Source organism: Pagrus pagrus, assembly GCF_965226575.1.
Source record: "Pagrus pagrus genome assembly, chromosome: 17".
NCBI classification, from domain to species: domain Eukaryota; kingdom Metazoa; phylum Chordata; class Actinopteri; order Spariformes; family Sparidae; genus Pagrus; species Pagrus pagrus.
The window spans coordinates 10297479-10303478 of record NC_140201.1 but is presented as its reverse complement, the minus strand read 5'-3'; positions in this window follow the sequence as shown (position 1 = coordinate 10303478).

Below are 6000 nucleotides of genomic sequence, written 5' to 3'. Positions count from 1 at the left end.
AGCAGTTACTTTCGATAAAGAAGCAGAAACGAGAGAGAGAGAGAGGAGGGGGGGATTTCATAGCTGACAGGGCAAGAGAGAGAAAGCTGAGAGGGCCAGGAATGAAAAGAAAAGGGTGACTGAGTGTGTGGACGAAAGAGGAGAGGGCAACAGAGAGAAGAGGACGGGAGGGAGGGAGGGGCGCAGACAGGGGAGAGAGGTTTAGACAAGGGGGTGAAATCAGGGGATTTGCAGGTGCAGCTTGAACAACCAATGACCTTAATGGTGCATTAAATCCAGCTGTTGCTTATCCAGACTTTCCTTCAATCCCCCTAACACCTTCAACTGCGCAACAGACTGCATGAAGCACCTTGGTTCCCACAACGAGCGCTGAGTGCAGCAGCAGACAGGACGAGGGAGACCAAAAAAAAAAAGGCCTAAAGACAGTGTGTGAGAGGGATTGGCAAGAGACAGAGCGATGGTAGAGGAGATACTTGATCCTCAAGTGCACAAATAGGAGTGACTCTGTGACTCCATCCAGAGAGCAAAGATAAGAGGCGTAGATAAAACAGGAAAAGTGGTAATGGAGAGCTGTGTTGACTCTATCTCCCAGGCTTTGTCAATATTAGCAGAATGAAAGGTCCAGATAAGAATGCGTGCTACTAAAGAGCTATAAGGGGGATCGAGATTTGGCTTGATAATAATTGTGTAATATCTCAAGTGTGTGAAACAAGAGCTGCAGAGGGAGCGAGAGAGAGAGAGCATGCGCTATCAAAACTGCTCTTTGAGATAACAATAGAGCTCGGACTCGAAAACAGGAACCCTCTGTTTCCTGAGCTCGAGACCAGAGCTGTGCGTCGTGTTGTCATTAGATGTGTGTGTCGATGTGTTTGGGAAAAGGAAAGAGTGACTAAAAGTGCGTCACAATGTCAAGGTTTCTGGGATATCATTGGTGGAGGGGCGAGAACTGATACAGCTGAGATCTTTCATGTTCAGGTTTTTGCCGTGAATTTCTGGAAGTGAAATACCAGACCAATCAGCAACACGAGGGATGATGAGGCAACGTCTCGAGACGCCTAGACCTTGTCAAAACCTGTTTAACCTAGACATTGTTGCTAAAAAGCTAAGCATTGTTTTGCAACAGTGTGACCTATTTCTTGCCTCAGACTTAATCAGAAGCGGATTCTACTTGATTCAGAAGAAATCTGACAACGTAGCCACAAGAAATCCTTTGATTGTCTCGTTGGGAAATCTGAAAAGATTGGTAATAGAGCTCTTTTGGGGAAAGTCCAATTAAGACAAAGTTAAACCAGTTTCGTATTTCTGGAAATGTATGTAAAATTATCCTAGGATGTCCATCCCAGCCAAGCCAAGAGTAAATTCAAAACTGTTTTTAAACCATTTGGATTACTGGCATGGTTTTGGGCTCCTTTGAAAAGCTATAAGCTGGGTTTCTTTCCCAAGCTATCAGCAGCTCTGTAAGCATTGGCTGTTGTAGGCTCTAGGGCGGGCACAGACGCTCCTATCAGCTGCCATCTCAGGATCTCTGTAGAGGGATAATGGCATCTGCTGTGAAACGAGGGGTGTCTTTTATAGATAAAAGTATGAAAAAACATCTTTGATTGAATTTTTTTTTTGCCATTTTGTCAACATTAAATCATAGAATACTGTGTAGTGGAATACATTTGTTACAGACGGTGATCTAATGGACATTTGGGAATAAGAGAAGAGAGTGTTTGTTGACACTTTATTGGCAAAACTTCAAAGATGCCAGTTTGTTAGCTTGTTGTTTGTTTGTTGATTGTACCTTTGCTGATGTGGTTTTATCCTGAAATGGTTTACATTAATAGAATCACGTGAATCTAAGCTTTCTAACGACATATTGTGAGACTATACACTTAGATTGATTGTATTGCTTAGCAAATTAGCTGGACAGAGGTTTGGACGAGGTTAATTAAGAGAATTTTCTTCAGCTAGTCTCGGACTGGAAAAGAAGGATAATCGTTTTCATGTTTTAAAAAAATGACCAGTTTCAACCTCATGTGTCCTTCTTCACCGGGGAGAATGTATTGTAAAAAATAGACATATATATGGTGCTCTTTATAGGCAATACACAAGAAGGAAACATTATTCCATCACACAAAGAAATTGCAAACAAACGTAAAGAAAACAACTGTCACAATGTTATTAAATATCAATACCACGAAGCAGGCAAGTCAAGTCCAGAGTAATTTAATCAGGACTCTGAAAGCTGACCATGAATATCACACAGCGTTTGAACACTTTTCCTTTCAGAGTCTCTTTTCACTAAGCTGAGAATGCAGAGGACTAATATTAGCCCACGCATAATTGCATATATTCATCTTGCAATATTAAATATGCATGTGTGGGTACGCACGGTCGGCTGCTTTTACCACATCAATACTCGAGACTTGAATGTGTTGGCTTTCTCAAGTCAAGTCTGTAAAGAGTGTCTGACTCTGATGGGTCTCAAGTGTCTGATTTTTGTGACTTCAGTCTGACAGGCTCGAGTCCGGCCAGACACGTTGTTCATCCTCCCATTCTGCCTTTTCAACACGGAAGGGCAAGAAAGTATCAAAGTACTTTTGTTCAAGGGGATGACACAAACCTCAAAAAGACAGTTTGCCTCAAAATGAAAAACACATATTTTTCCTCTTGTATGTAGGAAAAATATGTTTTGGATTGTTTTGGTGTGAGTTGCCGAGTTTTGGGGACGCCTGCCTTCTCTCAAATATAATGGAAGTAGATGGCAGTCGGCTAAAAAGTGCCAAAAAAACAGAACATCTGAAAAACTGAACAGAAAAGTCATCGTGACCTTTAGATGATCCACAGACATCACTGTGAGCAGTTTCAGGTCCAAACTATTTTCCTTCTGCAGAACTACACCCACCAACCGTATCAATGCACAACGCATCAAGGCTTCTTCTCATGGACTAGAGGCTCGTGCTCATGCCTGCGGGATGTAAACATTAATGGCGTCATCCTCGGCTGCTGCGATGTTAGCTGGTATTTAGCTTGCATCTCGTCTACTGCTCACAATACACTGTGATATATTTATAGTGAAGAGAGGGCACTTTGCCACATTTTGGCCACTGGAGGGGCACCCTAGAAGGCACCTTGTCATGTTTTATCTACCATAGGGGCATCCAAGGGGGCATTTTCATGGCATTTTCCTGTCCTCAGTCCACCAGTGACTTAAGCAGTGCAGAAGTGTCCAGCAACTGCAAACGTTAGCAGAAAACTGTGCAAAACAGGAAGCTGAATACAGCAGGCCTGTGCTACTATATGGTATTTTAACACCTTTCACAGTGGTGCTACTTGAAGAGCCTAATATTTTCTGAGGTGGTACATGATGTAGAAAGGGTTAAGGTTAGGGAGAAACGCTGCTTTAGATGGATAAATATCACTACAGTTTTTAATATTGGAGTAAACTGTCCCTTTAAGGGTTAAGTTTGTCGTCTCCTTCAACAAGACGGTGCTTCTCAATCTGTCTTAAAATGGCACCAGCCCCTTGCAGTTTCCTGTTGTGCCCGTACAGACCGTATTGAGTGAAGCAGAGTTTCAGGATGACTTTGCTAGTTTAATACTCCTCAGACAGGTGAGGTGACCACGAATCAAAGTGGATGCATCAGGGTGGAGAGCCCCCGTGATGCAGCTCATCAGGGGTCCCCGAATTCAAAGCGGGGAAGCTGAAGGTTTTGACGTTGATAAGCAGACTGCTCATAAATATCCTTGAGCCAAGATCATTTACGGACAGGGAGAGTCTGTATTAAATTGCCGAGATAATAGTTGTGAGACCCCCGAGCCACTTAGGGCCCTCCTGATGAAGTCTCGGTCTACTCAGCTGGGTGTAAGGTCAGAGTGTGGTCAAGTGTGACCAGTCTGAACCATGTGAGAGTAGCACTTGTCTTGCCCCCGGCGCCCTGAGTAAAGACACACACCTGTTTCAGCTGCTGCTGTGACGGCCGCGGTGAAACAGCGGAGGAATGCCTCCCTCCCCCCCTCGTCCCCTCTGTCTCCCTCTCCACGCTCTCAATGCTGTCCTAATGAATCTCATCACACGGCCTGTGTTTGTCCCACTAGTGCTTTGTTTGTTGACCTTTATAAGACGTCATTACTTATTATCTTCATGGCTTGTGTAATTCTGCCCCATAACACAACCCCCTCAACATCCACGGCCCACAATGTGTGTGTGTGTGTCTGATCAAATGCTTCTTGTCAGTGTAACAGCCATTAACAATGAACAACGGGCATAAGCTTGATGATGTCTCCCTCCTCTCTCCCTCTATCCTCTCCTCTCACCCTGGAACACAATGTCCTTTAGCATTACCATTATTGACAGTGGAACTAATTGGCACATGGTTATGAAAGTTCCCCCTCGGGCCATTTTAAATTGGACTGCACAATTTCCTCCAACGTCTGATAGGCGAGTCCGCGCACGGGACCTGAGGAGGTATCGATTATAAATGTATTAATGTGGGTCAGCGCTGAGCACACAGCACGGGGCGGATGATGTGGGGCTACATGTCTAGACTGGAATAAACTGACCACATCTTGTGTTTACATAATGGATGATAATGGGAAGTGGAGGGGAAACCTGTCCTGTAGTTTTATCTGCTCGCTGCATCGTTTCCCGTTGATTGATCTGTGAGGTCTGAGGGAGAAGTAGCTACAGTGGAGGTGAATCTGTATCCGCCAGGAAGACAACATATCTACTGCTGTTTGCACATTGATTTCAGGCCTGGCAGTGCAAACGTATCGACTCATTTCACTGATCTAATGAAGAGGCTCTGGAGAAACTGGGGCATGCATTCGACAGCCAACCTGAACATGAAGTCACATACAAAACTCATTAAATCCGGCCCCACTGCCTGATACAAGACATTGCCTTTGGTCCCTCATTATATAGACGATGTCCAGTCTTGCTCCATCGGATAATGTCAATCGTTCAGGGCTGTGGTCATGTTGCTTTGCGTGATCAGAGAAATCACGTGGGTTCATTCATCTGGGCGCATCGATACGCTGTCGATTGACTCTGCAGTACTAATTACAGTGCAGTTTGCATTTGAACAAGCTACAGAGTTTAATTATGGTGCCGTCTGTCGCATGCAGTCAATAACTGTCACGTGCAAGGCACCGCTACTTATTTATTTCACGATTACAGATCCGTTTTGGAATTGAAATCACACGATGGCACTGGTTTGTCGATGCCATTGTGACTGTCATTGACTTTATGTTGAAAATGCAAAAGGTCAAGGATTCAAGGATAATGGATTTGTGGTGGGCAGTGGGTAATACCCTGAAAGCCGATTGTGGCCGCCTCAGGCGGGCGTGGCTGTCTGTCATTGCCCGTAAATGAAGTTGATTAGGTGAGACTGCTGCTCTGTGGTCCTGTCTATCTCCCTCTCTGGACACTAGCCATATTGTCCCCCCCCCTACTCCACTGAGCTCGTTCCACCCAATGATTGCGACTGCTGGACCTCTCAGAAATCTGACCCCTCGGCTCCTTGCTGCTCCCCCCCAGGCACCTGCCAACCTCTCACCCCTTCACTGGGTGAGCATCTGGAAGGTGAGGAGGGACAGACGAGGAGGCCAGGGTGGGCCGTTGTCAAGTATTGACATGGTAACAGATATCACTGTGGAGTTGTCTGACTTCAGGGAGATCAAACACCAACTTTCCTCCTCCTCCACCTCATATTCTGCCTGTTGATTTCTGTTGTGTCTGTCTCTTTTTCTGTCTTTATTTCCATTTTTTCCTCTGTCTGTCTTTTATTTCCGTCTTTAACCGTACACACGGATCCTGCAGGCTGTGATGTATGCACAGCTGGTCTTGACAGAGCCGTCCAGGAAACGTGTGGTTTACAGATCCCCTGTTGACACACTGATTTGACTTGCCTTTCACTTTTTCAGAGACCTGGAATTTTAACTGTGCAGGGGCTATTGAGGTTCGACTCAGCACGTTTGACCACGGTGGAAAACCGCTCAAAATGTGCTGCGTCC